The following is a 22,008-nucleotide window of genomic DNA, read 5'->3' on the forward strand; positions in this document are numbered from 1 at the left end:
AGAGAGGTGGCCTTTGAAGGGAGGTTTGACCTGAGAAGTTACCTGGAAAAGTGGAACCATTAAGCAGCTGTTAGACACTTTGACCCCTCAGTATTGGTATTCCTCAAGTTGGTATTCTGTTTAAAGAAATCTGTTATACATAAGAGTGAACAACTTACAGAGGAAGGGGGAAAAAATTGCTGATTGATCAATATGTATCTTGAAGAGATGGTTTTTGTGCCAGTTCAGCTTTTCCCATATCTAAGTACAAATGTAACTATCTAATAAGATTTAAACATCAAGTCATTCAGTCAGATTTTACACAGAAAGTCAGAGAAACATTTTGTTTTAAATACATAGAAGAGAATAGAAAAAGTGGAATGAAACACAACAAGCAAGAGTGTTTTGAAAGTCATACTAAATTTATTAAGAGAAAAAAGGAAACAAGGATTTATTAAGCTCCTACCAATACTGCAGTAAGTACTATATTATAAATATCTCATTTGATCCTCACAACAACCTGTGAGGTAGATATCATTATTACTCCCATTGTCTTATTAAGGAAATTGAGGCAAGCAGATTAAATGACTTGACCAAGGTCATATAGCTAATAACTATATGAAGTCAAATTTGAACTAAGGTCTTTCTAACTCCCAGTTTAACACTTTATCAACTGTACTTAGCTACCTATTATACACTTAAAAGGAAAAAAACTCATCATAAAGATTTGAAGTTTCATGTACAATCCTCTTTTTCCCTTTTCTACTTTGCATGTGGATATTTTGTTGGGTGTTTAAATTCAGATTTATAAAATTAAATTTTAAAAAATCCAAATGAGTTAGACATAAGATCTGACTAAATAAATTAATGGTCATCTATTAAGAACTTACTAAGCATCCAAAATTGTACAAGCACTAGAAATGCAGAGACAAAAGCAAAACAGTACCTTCCTCCAAAGAGCCTACATTTTAAGACGTTCTCACTGAGACCTGAGAAAGTCAGGAATGTCTCTAAGTGGATGTCAAATTTGGCCTAGACCTTGAAGGCAGTCTCACTGATCATTAAAGAGACAGATACCTTTGTAGCTAAGTAATCACAAAAATGAAACTTCTGAGTTTTCTGGAAAATCAAGTTAATACCTTCATTACCTGACTGACAGGGTTTTTTTTTTTTAGATTTTTCAAGGCAATGGGGTTAAGTGACTTGCCCAAGGCCACTAGGTAATTATCAAGCCTCTGAGGTCAGATTTGAACCCAGGTACTCCTCACCCCCAAGGCCAGTTCTCTATTCACTGCGCCACCTAGCTGCCCCAGCTGACAGTTTGTTATGAGGAAGGCATTTAATTAACTTTAATGTACTATATAGGTAGCTAGGTGGTGCCATAGTACATAGAATGCCAGACCAGTAGTCAGGAAGATTGACTTTCCCGAGATCAAATCCATCCTCAAACATTTAGTAACTGTGTGACCCTGGGCAAGTCACTTAACCCTGTTTACCTCTGTTCTTCATCTGTAAAATGAAGTGGAGAAAGACATAGCAAATCACTCCAGTATCTTTGCCAAGAAAACCCCAAATGGGGTCAGAGTCAAACATGCCTGAAGGTAACTTTAACCTTAATTTTATTGCTTTTTAATTCTTTGCTACACCTTCATTTCTGAATATAATCCTCCTCTTTCAAAGCAAGTGGTTCTCAGTTGCTCTTCTTTTAAAAACACATTTTTAAAGAAAAATCCATTTGCTATTAGCATGTTAACAAGTTCAAAAGAGTTAAATTAGTCATTGAATCATTTATGATTTACTCCTTTTGTATACTTATTCAAAGCTGGGACTTCAGAGGCTATCTATCTAGTAAAATATTCTCCTTTTACAAATTAAAAACCTGAAGTTCAGAATAATTAAAATTAATTCGTAAAGTTAAGAAACCCAAGGTCACAGAGCAATCAGTAGAGTTGAGATTCAAACCCAAGTGATTGCACTCCATACTACATACGGACTTTACAGTGTAGTTAGAGGACATCTTTAAGAGCAGTGGTGTGCTTAAAAATGTGGTCCCTGGGACAGAAACCTCATCATTTTGAGAGAATAAATCAGCTCAAGACTCATACCTCATCAGTACTCTCCAGCCCTGGGACCAACTCCTCAAAATGGAGTGTAGAAAAAAGAACCTTCAGTCCAGCCAACTAGTAGTACTACTTTGAACTACTTCATCTGAATCAGTCAAGGAAGGTCTTCCCTTCTCTCTCTCTCTCTCTCTCTCTCTCTCTCTCTCTCTCTCTCTCTCTCTCTCTCTCTCTCCCTTTTCAGATTCTTTATGTGTGTTGTCTTTTCCTATGAGATTGTAAACTCCTAGAGGACAGGGACTGCTTTGTTTTTTTTTTTTTGGGGGGGGGTTGTATTTATATTCCTAGATCTGAAATTCTGTGCTTTGTGTATAGTAGGTACTTTATAAATGTTCATTAACTGACTGATTAAACAACCCCCCAGGGGATTCTTAAATCTTTAGATGAAATCAAAACTATTTTTAAAAATATGTGAAGATGTTTTAATTTCTCATATGAGAAGTGTCACTAGATATGCCCTATATAAACAGAAGCTTTGGGTAAGGGGGAACTTCATTATTTTATAAGCCTGTAAAGGTCCTGAGACCAAAAGTCTGAGAACCAAGGATGGAAGATGTAGTTATCATGTTCTAATCTAGGTACAGTAATAGTACGCGCCTTATCTGTTCACACACACTAGACTGGATGACTCCTAGAGGACAGGGGCCCAGTCTTACTTATCTTGTTTGTGACTCAGGTCAAAAGCACATGTGATGTTTACAAAGATATAGGTAGAAAGAACTGGATTAGTGATTTAATTGCTATAAGGGACTCCCTGTACTGAGGAAACGCCCCCAACCAATAAATTCTTGGTGATTGATTGACATGTCTATGGTAATTACTTTTAAATTTTTAATTGAACAACTACATTTTGAAACACCTTATAAAACAATTCTTCCTTTTGTAGACATAGGTCATTTAATTCTTCATATCTTTGTAAGTCATTTAAGGTAAACTCTTATCTAAAACTCAATTCACTTTTATTCTAATTTTTTTCTTTTCTTTTAAATAGTATGCTTAATTTTGAGAGCTTTTGATTTAATTAACCTCCATAAACATTTATTAAGAATTTACTATAAGCAAAACACTGGTGCATGGTAGGAGAGATAACAATCTTTTCTCACTTTTCCTAGTGGCTCAGTGGACAGAGTTTGCTATAAATTAAGGTTAATCTTTGCCTCACTTACTTGGTGTGATCTTGGACAAGTCACTTAACCTCAGTGTGCCTCAGTTTCCTGAATTAGAAAATAAAAATAATAGAGCTGCTGAGAGCACCAAAGGAGATTCTTTTTGAAGAGCCTTATTGCAGTGCTTTTTGGGTAGAACACTTAAGGCTTTTTTTCTTTCTTGTACAAGAATAAAAAAACAAGCATTTATTAAATGCCTACTTCAGGCTTTTGTGCTAGGGATACAAAGACAAAAGAAGGAAGGGGTCTCTGACTTCAAAGAGCTCACACTCTAACTAGAAGTCATCTAAATAAAATCAGTTAATCTTCATTCAACAAACATCTATTAAGTATTTACAATGTGCTGAAAACAAAATGCTACATAAATGGTGAAAGGGAAAAGGTTATTGTTGACAGGGAGGATGAGAAAATGGATCAGGCAGTCAATCAACAAACAAACATTTGTGAAGTGTTTACTATGTGTTTATACAGCTAAACACTCTGCTAAATTCTGGGAACTATGAAAACAAAGAATGAAACAATTTGGGGGTTTTTTTTGGCAAGGCAATGGGGCTAAGTGATTTGCCCAAGGTCACACAACTAGATAATTATTAAGTGTCTGAAGTTGTATTTGAACTCGGGTGCTCTAGACTCTAGGGCGAGTATTCTATTTACTGCACTACTTAGCTGCCCCAAAACATTTTTTTTATTTCAGTCTTTACAATTCTTCATGACCCCATTTGGAGTTTTCTTGGCAAAGATGCTAGAGCTTTGCCATTTCCTTCTCTAGATAATTTGACAGATGAGGAAAGCAAGACCAACAGAGTTAAGTGACTTGACCAGGGTCACACAGCTAGTAAGTGCATGAGGCTGGATTTGAATTTAGGAAGATGAGTCTTCCTGATTCCAGGCCCAGCATTTCCATCCATTGTGTTACATAGCTGACTCAACATGGAGTTTAATATAAAGTCAACAAGAGGCAGCTAGGTGGTGTAGAGGATAGAGCACCACCCCTGGAGTCAGTAGGACTTGAATTCAAATGTGACCTCAGACACTTAATACCTAGCTGTGTGACCAATCACTTAACCCCATTGCCTTGTAAAAACTGAAAAATATATCTATATAGATATAGATATATAAAGTCAGCAAGCATTTACTAAGCTTCTAGAAGCTAAGCACTAATTAAAAGAATTAAATTAAAAGAATTAATCTGAGGCATAGTTCTTACAATGTGTTGGACAACTTAGGTGTCAGGAAGACCTGAGTTCAGATGTGATCTCAGAAACTCACTAACTATGTGGCCTTGGACAAGTCACTTAATCCCAACTGCTCCATAGCCGGGGTTATTGACAGTCATCCTGATCCATATCTTCCACTGACCGAAGATGGAGGAGAAAAGGAGGCTGGTGATTTAGCATAGCAACCTCTCACTCAAATCCAATACATGTGCATGTGATGACATAACTTCCCTGATATTGTGGTCTTCTTTTAGAATGAAGGACAAGCATCAGATCACAATGTGTTGGACACCATGCTGCATACTAAAAACAAAGGGTGATGTATAAAAGCCTCTTTGCAAGTGGATCAAGGAAGTATGACAGTCTGACTATTAGTGAGTTTCTGTACTAGACTCTGGAATTACTAATCAAAACAAGCCCTGCCCTCAAAGAATTTTCCTTCTAAAGAGATTAAGCTCAGCTACTTTAAGGAGACACAAAATCAATCACTGGATAATAAATTTGTGCTTCTTAGTGCAAAGCAAACAAACAAAACCCAATTTCTGTCTTCAGGGAGGACACTCTAAGGTCACAGGACTCGATTTCAGCAATATAAGATGGGTAGAAATTCTACAGGCAGAAAGGACAAAAGATTATTTCAGATGGAGAGAATAATTGAATCAACACCTCTCTCAAGGCCTAAAGAAAAGAACTCCCTCCTGTCCCCTTAGGTAGAAGTGGGATAAATTTTAAATCCCTTTGCCCCCTTGAAGTTTCCATCACAACATATGCTTAGGTTTTGGTCTGGGTTTTTTCTCTTCTTGGAAAGTCAAGTCCAACTCAGGAATGTCCCCTGACTGAATCAAGTAAATAATGAGTGATTGATTAAGAGAGGTTTTTCCACCTAACAGAGCCAGTAACTTTAAAGAATTTTTAAAAAATCTTTTAAAAGTTTCACTTTGTGAAAATATTCTTTGGTCCATCCATCAGCAAATTTCAAGAGAGTAGACATACCTCAGGAAGCATCTTCATTTTAAATAACACTTGCTTGCAAAATTCATGTGCCCTCAACTAATGAATTTCTTTTACCTTTGACATTCCCAGACCCTATTTCACACTGGTTCCCAGCAGCTTTCTTCATTTTCAACCAAACAGCCTAACATGCATTAGTCAAATAATAATGAGTTTTTTTTAACAGGGAAAATAAAGCTTGGGGCCCAACACTAATAGGCATAGGCAAACATAAACTAATTATTAACAATAATTTGATAAAAACAAGGAGTTCCCAAAAGTGACTTGTATACCTTAATTTCCTTAAAAAAATGTATCTCAGGAAAAAGTTTCTCACTCAAGTATATACATTAGTTGGAGCATCTAAGTGGCAAAGTAAAGAGAGTACTGACTGGAGTCAGAAGGACCCAAGTTAAAATTTAGCCTTTGACACAACTAGCCAAGTGACCTTGGACAAGTCTTTTAACCCTGATTACCTCTTTAAAACAAAGTATATATTAGTCACACCTTAGCATCCTGTGAGGTTTACTGTCAATCATAGAATGATAGATCAAATGTGTTCACATACATAACTGGCAATTATTATAGATCTCTGATAGTCTTAGGGATTCTTAGTCTTTTCTATGCCATGAACCCCTTTGGCAGTCTAGTGAAGCCAATTGAAATATAGAGGTACTTTTTCCCCACTCAAGTTCACAGATTCTCTGAATTTATCCATCCATCCACCCCTTGAGGGTCCATGGACCCTAGATTAAGAATCCCTGATCTAATGAAACTCCCTGTTTTCTAGGTAATGGAAGGCTAGAGAGTTTTCTGTGACTTGCCCAAATTCACATAGGTAGTAAGTAACAGAGTCAGATTTTTAATTGAGATTCTCCTTTAATTCCAGAAGCCACACTTTTCCACTGTAATATGCTATTCCTTCAAAGGTACCAGGTGGGAAGGAGGGAAAGGGGAAAAAAAAGGATCAGAGTTGAGTGATGCTACTAAACTGGGTTAGTGGCAATCTCTGGCATCTCTGATCTAATCTTTGTCAGTCTCAAATGTCCCTTGAGTTTTCAGAAACTTTACAGTGCCCTCTATTCTATATTAAACAAGGAAAAATTCTAATTTCCCAATGTATATTCAAATAATTTTTAGTTAATTTCAATAGGTTAATATACAGTTCATGCCTGAACATTTCCATATCCCCTACTAGAGTTTCTTTCAGTCCTGGATTTTGAGAATACTCAAAAAAATTGGAAATCCCTGCTCTAGGACATCAGATAGACCAAATAACATACATTAAGTGTCTGGAAGATCTTCTAAGTAAGTCCATCCATTGAAATAGCCTGGCTATTGGTCATGTGATCCTAAGCAATTTACTTAACTCACCTCAGGCAAATCTCAAACTATAATTTGCAGATTTATGTTTGCCAAAGGAATTTCCTTCTGGGAAGTTTCATTCACCAATGAAATCTTAGAATGAGACCCCTCCTTCCTCCAGTACACATAAATTAAAAGCAAAAGTTATCTATATGTATTGTGCTGGGTCAGTGTTATATATGACAGAGTATCTACAACCTAGTAAGGAAATAAGATATAAAGAAACAATAATAGTAATATGATAGATTTGTTTGAGAGCTGTAACACAAAGTATTCCTTAAGATCTGACATAGGTCTTGGAAGGAAAGGGTATGGAAATCAGGAAGGGCTTCATGGAAAAGTTGGCATTTGAGATAATATTTATAGGATGAGGAAAAAAAATTCAATAGTACAATAAGGGGAAGGATAACATTCTGGGCACAAATTACACCATGAGCAAATATGAAGATACAGAAGTGGGAAGCTCAGGTGTGTTTTGAGGGGAAGAGAATTGTACACCTGAATATAACAGTGAATAAAGGGGAGTAATATAAGGAATTGACAGCAGTATCAGATTTTGGAGGGTTTTAGATTTTTTTTGAGAGGGGTTTAGTGTTTGAACTTTATTTGGGAAACAGTAGGAAATCATTTAAGATTATATAGTTAGAAATAGAAGTGACCTTAAAAGTCAAGTCAAGCCTACCCATTTTATAGATAAAGAAACTGAGACTTAGGTTAATGACTTGCTGAATGTCAAACAGTTTTTTAAATGTGATTTGAATCTAGATCTTATTGACTATAGACTCAAGGTTCTACCCCTATAAAATTGTGGGGGATGGGGGGGAAAGAATTCAAGAGAACTAACTCTAAGCTCAATAATATGGGAGTTCAGGTGACTGGTGGAACCCTCGACAGCAATAGTGATGTCAGAAGGAAGAACAGACTTGAGCAAAAGGATAATATGTTTGTTTTGGGTCACATTGAGTTGAAAATAGGATGTGGGCCCATGGTTAGACAAGCCTCTGAGAACCAGCCTAGCCAAACTGCCAACAGGCTCATCACCCCCCAAAGTGGTCATCCCAGGGTGAACAATTTCTAAAAGCCAGCTCTTAAAGACTAGAGGGTCCTGACCTTTGGGAAGTCTGGGAAATACACTGATGACATCATGTATTTATAAATTATTAAGGTAAGAGGAAGGGCGAGGAGACAAAAGAGAAAAGAAAGCTTGGAGATAGAGCCTGAGGACCAGAGTTCAAATTCTAGGTTTTGCTATTTATTCCCTTTATAACCTCAAATCTGACATTTCAACTCTCTGAGCCTCAGCTCCTCATCAGCTAAGTGAGAAGATTGAACCAAATAGTCACAGGAGACACAATTAAGTTCCCTTGGTCATTGGTCTGAAACTGCAGAGCAACCTTGTCAGCTTCATTTATTTTTCATTTATTTTATTTAATATTTTTCAATGAACAAAAATAAGGTTTATCTCCCACTCCACCTTCTCCTCCCCCTCCCCCCATTGAAAGAAGAAGAAAAAAAAAGGGGAAATAAAACCAAATACTTGTAATAAATATGAATAGTCTAAAAAAACAAATTAGCCTGGCAAAAATACAGGTGTCATTCAGCAATAGGACTCAATCATCTCTTTGCATTATCTCTCTGATTTGTCTCTAAATGCACCAGAATTCTCAAATCTAAGCCCTCAATTTCACTTTTAAAGTTATTTTTTCACACCCCCACAGTGAGTGTCAAAGATTTAATTTGCATAGGAAAGAGTCACCAAAACCAACCAGAATTTACCATTGTAAACACAGCAAATCACCTGAGTGCAATGAGTTGTTTCCTCAGGCACAAAGATTCTGAATCTCAGTTTGTAGACTATAAACTTCTTTTGTAAACTTCTTTTTAATCTGTAAACATTTGGAGGAAAGAGGGCCATGGTTAGGGAGGGTCTGTGGGAAGGGTTCATATCTACCTCTTCTCACCAAGAGTTTTCTAGGAGTCCTGCTGGGCTGAACTGATTCTGCCTTGCCCTCTGGAAAGCAAAGGAGTCAGCTACAGCCCTGGTCAAGACCTCCCCTGGATCTGCTAGTTTAAAAGGGTGAGTTGTTGTTTTTCTCATACATTTTTTCTCATATTAAATAATCCAGGTTCCCAGTGACAGACATGTGTCTTCTCCATTAAAAGGGAAGCTCTTGGAGAAAGAATGGGTTTTTTCTTTCATTTGTTCATATTTTCCAATTTACTCTAAGAGTACAACCTCCTTTTTGCCACTGTATGAATTTATTTAAAATAAATTATATAAAAAAAGAAAAAAGTAAATTATTCCTCTGTTGCTCCATTTTGATGTTAACTGTGGAGTTGTGGAGAGAGTGATGGGCATCACCTATGTTCAGATCCTGTTTTAGACACTTAATATTGTAAGATCATTTACAAAGCTCCGTAGCTTTGCTTCATTTGTGAAACAGCGATAATACACTGTCCTTTGGGGTTCTTGTGAAGAAAGTTTTTAGCTATGTAGATATGAGTTCATACAAAACGATATTTACTGAGAACCTCTCTATAGGATGTCCCAAAAGTCTTAGAGCAGTTTCAAACTATTATACAATTTAAGAGACATAAGAAAAGTAGGAGGTCTGAGGTCCTCCTTATACAGAAGTATAAAACCTAATCCCTCGTCTCAAGGAGATTACAATTATTTGGGATATAGTATAGATACTTTAAAAATTATTATCCATAAAATAAATATGATGTAGGCACAGTAAATATTATATGTTCTGAGAATAACTAAAATGACATTTTACATGTACTTTTGATTTACTTAGGAATATAGCCTGGAATAACTCAGAAAATCTTCAAAGATGAGGTAGGAAAGGCTAGGGACTTTGGATAATAATCATATACTTTTAAGGTGTTTTGAAGTTTACAGATTGGCTTTCTTCACAAGAATCCTGTGGTGTGAGTAGTACAAGAATTATTCATCCCAATTTATAGATAAATAATCTAAGACTCAGAAACAGGTAATAACTTATTGAGAGGGAACTCTTATGATTCTCAAGTCCAAAATCTTAACTGCCATGATGTGAAGATGAGAAGGACTCATGCATCACATTAGTGATTACTAAAGAGAGGGAGGAAATGAGCTTCATTCAAGGAACAAAGACATCAATAGAGATTTCAACTAAATTGGGGAGATCATAAAATACCAGGTTAGGAAGTTTGAATTCTATCTTAAGAGGTAATGGGGAACCTAGCCGTGTGGCCTTGGGCAAGCCACTTAACCCTATTGCCTTGCAAACAAAAAAAAAAACCAACTTAAAAAAACAAAAATGGGGAATGGGGAAATTGATGACAACTTTTGATCTTAAAGGTTTACTAATAAAAATAATGTTTTAGGAAGATTTGTTCTAGTGATGAGCTAGATGAAGGGGGGAGATCAGGTCAGAGTTTAATCAAAAATCCAAGTTTGAGGTAACCCTAGATGGAGAGTTGTGTTGATAACTGATTGAATATAAGAGATGGAAGTGAGGGAGTAAAGATGGTAGTAAGAGACCAGGAGGATAATAAGCCTCAAACAAATGAAACAGGCACTTCTGGTAAGAGAAACAATTTCTTTTGACTTTGGCTTTGGGACACCAAAGTATATATTTTTAAAACTAAAAAAGCCATTGGTGATCATCCATTTCAATTGCTCATTTTAAGTGTTAGAAGATCAATTAAAGAATCACAGAATCCAAGATGCTTTGACTTAATCTTATCTAGTCCCCTCATTTTACATCTAAGAGAATGATTCAGTCAACTTGATAGCAGTTGTTGAACTTTAATGGGATTTTCCTATTGTGAGCATAGCTTTCACCTATTGAAGGAAAGCCTTCCCTTTCCTGCTTTAAGCCCCTAATATCACCTACTCAATAACATACATTTCCCTTGGAACCTATCAAATTCAGAGTAATCCAGACTTCCTAGTTCTAGCCTATATGTACTCACTGGTAGTAGCAGAGTGAGAGGAGACACAGTGGGTGAAGTGTGGAAAAGGAAAAATACCTTCCTCTCATACACATATCTCTTCTCCATTTTTTTTTATCTGAAAAGGGACACCAGAATCAAGGATGAATTGAGTTTCAAAGAGAGAGTGTCAAATGTCCAAAAGAGGTTAAAAGGGCCGCTAGGTGGTGCAGTGGAGAGAGCACTGGCCCTGGAGTCAGGAGTACCTGAGTTCAAATTTGACCTCAGACACTTAATCATTACCTAGCCTTGTGGCCTTGGACAAGTCACTTAACCCCATTTGCCTTGAAAAAAGCCTAAAAAAAAAAAGAGGTTAAGAAAAATGAGAACTGATAGACAGCCCTCTAATTTTTTTCTAAGGTTTTTTGGATTTAAACTCCGGTACTCCTGACTCCAGGGCCAGTGCTCTCTCCACTGCACCACCTAGCCACTCCCTGTGTTTTTGTTTTTTAAAGATCATTAGTGACTTTGGTGAAGGGTGTCAAGAGGCATAGCTCTCATGAATGCAACAATCACTTCTATGTATTTGACTTCCAGATCTATATTCCCAGCCCTCTTGGACATCTTTAATTGGATATCCTTTTGGATATCTCAACTCATTCTTTCCTCCCTTTACTCCTCTCCTTAACATTACCCTGTTTCTTTCCAATATACTATCTTCTTTCTGGTCATCCATGCTTGTAGCCTAGACATCATCCTTAACTCTGGCACAACAGGTATTCAATAAATACTTATTCCTGGGTGGCTAGGTGGATAAAGCACCGGCCTTGGAGTCAGGAGTACCTGGGTTCAAATCCAGTCTCAGACACTTAATCATTACCTAGCCATGTGGCCTTGGGCAAGCCACTTAACCCCATTTGCCTTGCCAAAATCTAAAAAAAAAAAAAAAATACTTATTCCTTCCTTCCTTCTTCTCACCCCTTATATCTAATTAGTTATCCAGTATTATGGATTCTTCCACCCCATTCTATCTCATTACCTATCTCCTCACCACTCATGCAGTCACCATACAAGGTTCTTATCACATCTTCCCTGGACTATTCTAATAGGCTACTATTAATTGGTTCTTCAGTCTCTCTTCAATCCATCCTCCAGGGATCTGCCAAAGTATTATTCCTAAAGTACAACTCTGACCTTGTCTTTCATTTCCTTGCTCCAAGAGCTCCAGGAGCTCCCTTGAGGAAAAAAATAAAAAACTCTCTGTCTGACTTTTAAAGCTTTTCACAATCATGTTCCAGCAGGCTTTCTGAATGCTAATTTCATTCATTAACTCCAAATTCCTGACAAATTGACCTGTTTGCTATTCCCCTGGGTGATATTTTATCTCCATATTCTTTGGAGAATTCCTTCCTCACCTCCTCGCCTTCCTCACCTTGGAGACGCTAGTTCCCTGTAAACTTATTCTTAAACCCTACCTCTTATTGAAAGTGTACTGTGATTTTCTTCTACTTCTAGAAACTTGCTACTTGAAAACTACTTGTAAATATTTTGCATTTAATATGCTAAATCTATGTTGTTCTCGACCCCTTTGCAATTTAAGTTCACCAAGGACAGGGATCATTTCATTTTTGTCTTTATTCCTCCAGCTTCTTCAAATGTGCTTGGAGCATGTTATATAGTTCAATTGATTCAGTGTTGGGTTTTTTTCATTCATTTTTTTTTTGTAATCCCAACTGGGGTTTTCTGGCAAAGATACTGGAGCAGTTTGCCATTTCCTTCTCCAATTCACATGACAGATGAGGAAACTGAGTCAAACAGGGTAAAATGAGTTACCCAGGGTCATATAGTAAGTATTTGAAGATAGATTTGAACTCAAGAAGATAAATTTTCCTGACTGCAGGTCCAGCACTCAATCTACTTCGCCACCTAGTGATCAATTGTAGGAAAGTAGGCTCTTAATGAAGATTATGTTCAAAAGAAATCTTGATTCTGGTCTCACCCTGGTCAATGAGGCAAACTCAGAAAATAAAAGTAAAAGAATCTTATTAACACCCCTAGACCACTTGCTTTTTTATAAACAGGAGTACATAACTTCCATAGAAAGACAAAAGTTGTTGATTGTTGCAAAGAATCTTGAGGAGGTAGAATTAGTAACCTTGAAGATGTGTCACCAAAATTTCTCCCTTTTCCCAATATCATAGGGAGATCGGATTAATGCTCATGTGCAAGATTATTTCCAGACGACCATCTCCTGTAGTTTAGCTGGGCAACATACCTAAAGTTTAAACTAAATTTTTTTTAAAATAGGGTCACTCAGACTAATTCTATTCAAGTAGTTGACTTCATATACTATGTGAAAAGTAAGTAGGTAGATGGTTCAGTGGAAAGTAAGCTAGACCTGGAGGTAGGAAGACTAAACTTCTGCAGTTCAAATCTAGCTTCAGACATTTACTAACTGTTTGCTCCTAGGCAGGTCGTCTGTTTGCCTCAGTTTTCTCATCAAACTACTCCAGTATTTTCACCAAGAAAATTCCAAATAGGATCACAAAGAATCAGATAGGACTCAAAAATGACTGAACAAGAACATGTGCCAAGCACTATGCTGGAGGCAAGCTTGGTGACTCAGTGGATAGAGCATTATCAGGAAGACCTGAGTTCAAATCAGACCTCAGATAACTGTTTGATGCAGAATAAGTCTTTTAACCCTGATTACCCTTTGTCCCTCTCCAAAAAAAAAGGTACTGTGGATAGAAATACTATTACCTTCAGGAAATTTTTGTTCTAATTTGGCAATATGTAACAACATATAAGAAATGATGTTCATGTGTGACCTTGGTAATTAAACTAATCTCTCTGGAGTTCAGTTTCTCCATCTGTTAACTGAAGGAATTGGTCTTGATGGACTAAGAGGACCCATTTAGCTCTAGATTTTTAGATAGATAAAGAGTCATAGATCTATGACTTTTCCCTCCCAAGAAAACATGGCAGGAAGAAAGGGATGTGATTTGCATAAATAATTATATAGGGAGGACACAGCATAATTATAGTATTAGCACAGCCATGCCAATCCTCTGAATAGCATATAGCGGTGGGGGCAGGAAGATTTTTATTACAAAGGATGAAAACATGGAACCCAGATAGCTACATCACAAAAAAGTGCCATTGTATCCAAATAAGGAAAATAAGTCTTCCAGTTTAGCCTCCATTGGGTCAGGCTTGATAGATTTATAGGATGTAATTTAATATTTTTCAGGAGGTACAGAGCCTAGTTTTTAATATGAGTGCAACTATGACTAAGCAGAGACTAAAGTAAATGTGTTCTCCTTACTTCAACTCTTCCCTCTGGCTCTTCCCAAGGACCTACTTTAACAGCTTATTTTTGAAGAGATGACTTCACTTCACCAGATATACTAGTTCAGGTGACAAACAAGATAATGACAAGCACTGACATAAAGGAGAGCTTTTCCTAAAAGGAAATAAAATAAATAAAGGTCCTCCTTGAGGATTTTATGAAGGTTATCCTAACAAGACTCTGATAGGTAATCTCCAATCTCACTTTTCCAACTGCCCTTCAAACAGCTTGAATTAGATGACTAATAGATATCTTAATATATCATTATCTTTTCCCCCCTCAATCATCCCCTCCTATTTTCCCTATTACCAAAGAAGATAACACCATCTCCCACTTCCCACAACCAATCTGGTGTCCAGACAACTCCTTTGCAACAACAAAGATGTCCTTTTCTCCTCTGACACTGTCACCACTCATACCTACTGCAATAGCCTACTAGTGGGTTTGCCTGCCTCAAATCTCTCCCCACTCCAAACCTATTCTCTATTCAGTCACTAAAGTGATTTTCCTCAAGAACAAGTTTCATGTCATTCACCCTTCTTCAATAAACTCCAGTGGCTCCCTATAGCCTCTAGGATCAAATATAAAATTCTCTTTAGAATTCAAAATCCTTCATAACATAGTCTTTTTATACCTAACTCTCTCACACCTACTCTTTGATCCACTCACTGATCTTCTGACTGTTCCATAAACAAGACACTCTTGATCCCAGCCATTCTCTCTGACTGTCCTCCATTCCAGGAATATTCTCCTACCTCCCTAAGGCTTCATATAAAAATCCTCCTTCTATAGAAAGCTTTTCTTAAGTCCTCTTAATTTTAGTGCCTTCCTTCTGCATATAATTTCCTACTTATCCTGTATGTAACTTACTTCAAATATATTTGTCTTCATGTCTCTCTCATTAGATTATAAACTTCTTGAGGGCAGAGACTGTCTTTTGCCTCTTTTTGAATCCCCCGGAAATCATCATAGAGTCTGGCACATATTAGGTCCTTAATAAACATTTATTGATTGATTGGTTGGTTACCTTGAGGGCTTCTCAGAGACAATAATGGCAAAGGGTGTCTTTATGCTTTAGATTTAGTATCATGGAGATTAAATCAATGTTTGAAGATATAACATATAAACTTTAATAAAAATAGAACTATGTAGACTATAGGTTAGGTTATGGTTTTTATTTTCTTTTAAGAGATAATCTCATGATATTGACTAGCACATAGTAGGTTCTTAATGTATATTGATTGAAATGGCTTGTTATTTTTTATTGTGGATCACACCTATTATTGCACTACATTCTCTCAATGATCCTGTGAGAAGAGCAGGACAAATTATCACCATTTTATGAATGAGGAAGCTAAGGTACCAAAGGTGTCCTTAAGTGATCTGTCCAAGGTTGAACTAACAGGTGAGAACCCCAGCAGGTACTTCTGACTCCAAAATCAGGAATCTTTCTATTAACTGTCATAGCTATAGATTTCATGGAAGACCTGAAATACAATTTTAAGACCATCAGGAAGGAGGCAAAGTGGGACCTGTGTCCCCCTCCATATGAATGAATGAATGAATGAATGAATGAATGAATCAGAGATTCTTTTTCTAAAGAAAAGAATATTTTCATTTTCCAACTAGAAATAAGATCTAAAATATACTTTTACTAAAATATACCATATGCTTGAAGGAATTCATTGACTTAAATTCTCATTAAAATAAAAATGAATATTGTATTCTTTTTAGTTATTTTTTTTTTTTGTTGTAGCTTTTTGCCAGGCAATGGGTTAAGTGACTTTCCTAAGGTTACATAGCTAGGTAATTATTAAATGTCTGAGGTCACATTTGAACTCAGATCCTCCTGACTACAGGGCTGGTACTCTATCCACTGTGAAATCTAGCCACCTCTATTCCTTTTATTTTTCACACATGATGGAAAGAAAGAAAAGAAAGAAAGAGAGCATTGGATAGGTGTAATGAACTAGTGAGGGAGAAAAATTTAAGGGGAGGAGAAAGTGCAGAAATGGAAAGCTGGAACAGCAAATACTCTCCCTACTTAAGTTTTATCCAAAGTCCACTCAAGTAATACTTAGGATTAGCTCAATGATGTCTTTATCCTTGATCTCTTTCATTCAAATGATTCTATAAGAGTTTAGACAAAATCTTTAGATAAGGTCCTGTGTTCTCAACAAATAAGGGTGGAAATTTTGCCACAGGTGGAAAATTTAGAGAGTGCCATGAGAGCTGATCAGGATTATACTATAATACCCAGCTAACTAACTACTCTTCTGTCCCCAGAAGCTACTTTGAACTCAGAGAATGGTTTATTCATCATATTGGTCTAAGAATTTAGAAGGCATAGTCAATATTTTTAATATCTTCTCCTTACCCCTGCCCCAATTCTCCTTCCAATGGAAGGTGCTGACCTTATCCTAGGGAGAAAATCTTCTCCCTGACCAGAAAGTTAGCACCCTCTCAAGCTTCCTCCAAAACTATTACCTCCTATGTGTCCTTAGCCCCAGGTATACTCCAACTCCCAATTGCCACACTCCAGCTTCAAGTCCTCTGGTACTTGTGTCAGATTCAAAATTTCTTAATTTATGACTGATTTTTACTAAAAGGTAAATAAAAAAAGGATGTTGGGTTGGGACTAGGACATTCATTCCTACTCATTGTCAGTGGTAAGTACAAACAAGAAGAAGAATTGTGGGGAAAATCCCAACTTTATTTTGAATGTGTAATGACATATTATGTATCCAAATCTTAGCACATAAGTCGTCCATGATTCCTAAAGGAATTTAAAACCAATTCTTTATTCACATGTAGCAATATTATATTCATTCTTCCATTAAGCCTTCTTCCCATTTCATAATCTCTTAATTAGATATACATGAAGGCACTAATAGCTATACCCAATTTTATGGATTAAAAACCATATCTTCACTTGCTTAAATTTGTTCAAGGTCACATAGGCAATAAATGGTAATGTTAAAAAAAAGTTGTTGTAGGCATTGCAATAGATTTCTTATTTGAGGCCAGGAAAGAGGGAGAACTGAGAGAGTTGGGAAGATAAAGACTATAAGGGGATGTGATATTCTAGGAAATCATGAAGACTTGTCCACCAATTTCCTGATCTCCCTGTCAGTAAAATCTTTCCTGAATAACTTTATCTAGTATTATGTGTGTTCTCTCTTCTTATCACATAATATTTTATATATATTGGTTCCTTATCTGTGTCTTATCTTTTACTTGATAGTAAACTTTATGAGAACCATGATAGTATCTTATCTAAACTTTGTATATCTTTCACAGACTACAGGGATGAAATTATACAAACAAAGATCTGCTCTCTGAATCCTAGAAATTTCAGAACTATAGTGGTGGGATTCTTGAACTAGGAAATTTAGGATAAGTAATTCTACATTTCCATAGCATTTTTCCATTTTTAAAGCAATCTTACTTAGGGAAGTAAGAGGAACAGGGCATTATTCCCATTTTGCAGTTTAGAAACTGAATCTTGAAAAGGATTAAATGTTATGTCAATATAATCATACAGAATTACTTCCTACTCTCTAAGTATTTATAATCTAAGACAAACAAGGGAAATAAAGGGATTCCATCTTCCCCCTCACTCAGTCAAGCCTCAGTCAGTCATCTTTGATGGAGGAAAGAAGAGTCAGTTATAATTTGACACTTTCTAATGGTGTAGCCCTGGGCAAGTCACTTAACTTCTGTTTACTACAGTTTCCTCAAGTATAAAATGGTGATAATAGCATCTACCTCCCAGTGTTGTTATAAGGATCAAGTGCAGTAATATTTACAAAAAGGGCTTAATAACATGCCTGTCATTTATTAGGTGCCATTCCCTTCCCTTCTCCTCTACATATTCATATTTTAGAAGGATCTCAGATAGGAACTGACCCAAAAGTTGCCAATTGCCAATCCTGGGCAATTGAGAAAGGTGATACCATGCTCCATAAACATGGAAAAGTTAGGAAGAGGATCCTGTTTTAGGCAGAAAATTACCAATTCCTTTTGGGATGTTGAATATGATTTTTTGGTGAGATGGGATTTCCAGGCAAAGATAATCTAAGAGTAACTGGAAATCAATGAGTCAGGAAACATTTATTAAAAACTACCTATATCTCTGGTACTTTGAGAATAAAGTTAAAGGAGAAAGACAAGAGTTGGAGACAGATATTTTTGCCTAGAGATGATGATTATATAGCCATGGAAGTAGATGAGGAATGAAGGGAAGAGAAGACCAAGGACAGAATGAATGAAGAAACAAATGAAGTATGCAATTGTGATACCACTACTGTTGTCTAAATGATGCTTTATTTTTATGTTTTTATTACTAACAGTAAATACATGTGCTGTTGACCATGCAGTATTTCATATTACTGCACTGTGTGTGTGTGTGTGTGTGTGTGTGTGTGTGTACTTTTGACCAAAAACTAACTGGGAACCATAGAAAATTCCTGAAATAGGTCCTGGAGAAGTTTCTGTATTCATTTATATATGAAGGTTCATAAGGATGTAAATCCTCAGGATTTAGTAAAGAAGATAAAGGAGAAGAGGGGAAGAGCAGGTTGCTCATAGTTAGTCTGGAAGCTACAGAACTGGACAGCTCCTTTTTGAACTGCCTGTGCTGGGGCATATCTTGACTATAATACAGTTAGATACATGCTTCCTGGCCCTACCTAGCCTTTGTCTTTAATAAACTATAGGTTAAATAAATTTCCTGGGTATCCAAAATGGTCTTGGTGGAAAGAAGGCTGGTGTTAGAGTCAGAAAGACCTATTTTGTGAAAACATATCCACTAAAACCTCTTTTGTTTTTGGAAAGTCTTTGGATTCAGTCAAATGGAATATCATTTCATTTTCCCTTGAATAGAAGACTTAATATCAAGAGTCAATGTCCAGGGTTGAAACAAAGGTCTAAACAGATTTTAAAGGAGTTTCTTAGCATGTTCAGGGAGGGATCTTCCTTCCCTAGAAATAATATAATTAGATAGAATTTTGTCTTGTTTGTTGTGACCAAACTATGGAGAATATACATTTTTAATATTTGTTCATCTTTGACCAGATCTATAGGTAAATGCTTAAGGGAAATGGTTAGGAGTAACCGGTTTCTGAAAATACTTTCCTTAGGATGTGAAATTGATATAACTATTGTTCTGTGATAAGCAAATTAAAAACCCTGAACCTACACTTTCTATCTGGCATTAGATGGCACAGTGAGTAGAGTGTTGGCCCTGAAGTCAGGAGGACTCAGACATTTACTAGCTGTATGACCTTGGGCAACTCCTTAACCCTGATTTACTCACATCCAGGCCAAGTCCAGTCATCCCAATTCATATCTGACCACTGGATCCAGATGACTTTGGAGGAAAAAGTAAGGCTAGTGACCTAGCACAGCACCCCAACACTCAAACCCAATTCACTTGTTTTTCATGACATCACCTCCCTGATGTCATGGTTTTCTTTAAAAACAAAGAACAAACATCATCATCACCTTTGTGTGGAATTTTTTCTTACATTTCATAATTACTAAAGAGAGAAAAAATAAGAAAAAAATTTTATGTTAGGTTGATTTTCAATTAACATGAGAAACTTTACTCCTTTGATGCAGGAAGACTTGTATATTAATGATTATTAATCAGCTCTCTTTGACAGACATTGGCTTTTAGTGGGGAAAAGAAGAATGAGGAAGAGAAGCAGAGTAGTGAATTTTTCTACTATAGTTCAAATCCATCCTCTAGTATACATTAGTACAATCCATGGGCAAACCCCTTAACTTCTCCCATTGCCTCTATCAGCTCTTTATAAATTACAGATAAGTTGATCTTCCTCAGGTGAAAAGAATCTCCATACTATCAAGAATTCCCTACAGTGAGATGAGATCATAGACCTGGACCCCTTACCCCAAAAGGTTTCTGAATTTGTTTCATTAGCCCTTGAATTCAGAAATTGGCAGTCGCAAAACAAGAAGCTAGCTGTACACAATAGATTCACAATTTAAATTATGATTCACTTTTTCTATATCATTATACAATGGAAAATGCTCACTATAGTTGGTGCTTAAGTTTAGAATAAAGATAATAAATATAATAAGAGAAAAAAAACAGGGGACAGCTAGGTGGCACAGTGAAAAGAGCACTGGCCCTGGAATCAGGAGGACCTGAGTTCAAATTCTACCTCAGACACTTAATAATTGCCTAACTGTGTGGCTTTGGGCAAGTCACTTAACCCCAATGCCTTAAATACATTTTTTAAAAAAAGAGAAAAGAGCAAGTGAAAACAAGAAAACATGGGTAATCAGAGGGGCATTTGGGATGTTTTAATCGTGAATACAGAAGGCAAAAAATAACTCTCTACAAGGGTGAGTTTGGGGCTTCATAACCTATAGTCCATAAACTTGTGTCTTAATTATTTCAATATATAATTAGTTTACCTTGTAATTTTATGCATTTATTTTCTGCATGCATTTCAAACTGTGATTATGAGGAAAGCTTTGTTTCACTCACCTGTATAACACCCCAAAGTTAACCCCTGGAGAGAAGAAACCCTAACTTTCCTAAAAGGTAAACCCTAGAAATGAGTGTAACTGGAGTCCAAACATTGAAAAGACCTAGTTTAGATAATCTCTGATTATCTGATTATCTGATCTGAGTTCAAACCTACTAGTTACAAATTAGTTGTTTGCCCTGGGCAAGTCACTCTTTACTTAGATTTTCTCATCTGTAAAATGAGTCAGAGGAAGAAATGGCAAAACACTTTCTTTGCCAAGAAAACCTCATGGACATTGTCATGGAAAGTTGAACAAGATTGAACAATTGAACAACAAGGTACCTTATAACTCTAAATTCCAGGATAGTATCCTCTCATGACAAAATGAGGCTAAAAGCAGCAGCTAGAAAGGAAAGCAAACTAACCAGAAGAACTAAAGCTGATGGACTAAACCGTGGGGTTCCTAGCTTTTTGTGTGTGTCCTAGGCCCCTTCTCAGAATAAGTCCATAAGACTGGCCTCTTTTGGAATTCAAATCTTCTGAACTCTATCTGCTGAACCACCTAACTGCCCTAGCAACAATTTTTCCTGCCCAAATTCACAGACACTCTGAAAATCATGGATTCAGGTCCCATAGACTAAAGGAGAATGACAAACAAGATTTGTTCAGACTCCATAGTTTATACCCTCCAAATAATTCACTTTTTAGCAAAAATTTAGTTGTACTCCTGAATCTTCTTTGTGTGCTAGCTTATATCAGAAAAGAGTAATATAGGAGAAATTAGGGAAAATAGTGCTAATGAATAGGCAGAAATAGATACTAACTAGGCTGGTGGCAGCAAAGAGACTCAAGATGCCCCCAGGGATGAAAGTCATCTCCTCCAAGTATAGTACTTTTCTCTTAAATTACTCAAACTTTTTCATATTAATTCACGTGTTCTCAAAGCATCCCCACACAAGTATAAGCAAGATAATGCTGCCCACTTTAGATATGGGTGAAATGAGGTCCCGAGGTTAAGCAATTTGTTCAAAGTAATTCATCACCAAGAGAAAGTCTAAACTGGGGTCCACCCAGCTATGTGACCTCCTATAATATTCTTGCACTACTGTTTTTTTAATGTAAGTAATAAAAGTATTTATTTCATACAGCACTGTATATAGAGGTATTAATTATGTTAATACATGAGCCTGATTTTCTAAACTAGATCTCCCTGCAGACAGAAGAAATTAGATAAATAGGGAAAAATATGATGAGAATAATGCACATCAATTCAAGGCAAATCCATTATTATTTAGAAATGTGGTCACCCCCTAATCTATGTGGTAGTAACTAAAGGGTGGTTATAAAGAAATGGTCCAAAGATAACCTTTATGGGTATAAGGAGCTCCAAGAGAGGTT

The 22,008-nt window shown here is 36.5% G+C and overlaps 1 protein-coding gene across 1 annotated transcript in view; it reads left to right on the plus strand.

Annotated features, from left to right (window-relative positions):
• The first annotated feature begins 8,616 nt into the window (after positions 1-8,616).
• The window catches only part of LOC141495385 (solute carrier family 28 member 3-like), a 118,310-nt gene continuing 104,918 nt past the window's right edge, over positions 8,617-22,008 (plus strand). Inside the window, exon 1 of the mRNA XM_074196623.1 lies at positions 8,617-8,914. The gene's annotated coding sequence lies outside the window, so the exon portion shown is untranslated. The remainder of the gene's footprint in view (positions 8,915-22,008) is intronic.

Source organism: Macrotis lagotis, chromosome 8 (assembly GCF_037893015.1).
Source record: "Macrotis lagotis isolate mMagLag1 chromosome 8, bilby.v1.9.chrom.fasta, whole genome shotgun sequence".
Taxonomy (NCBI): Eukaryota; Metazoa; Chordata; class Mammalia; order Peramelemorphia; family Peramelidae; genus Macrotis; species Macrotis lagotis.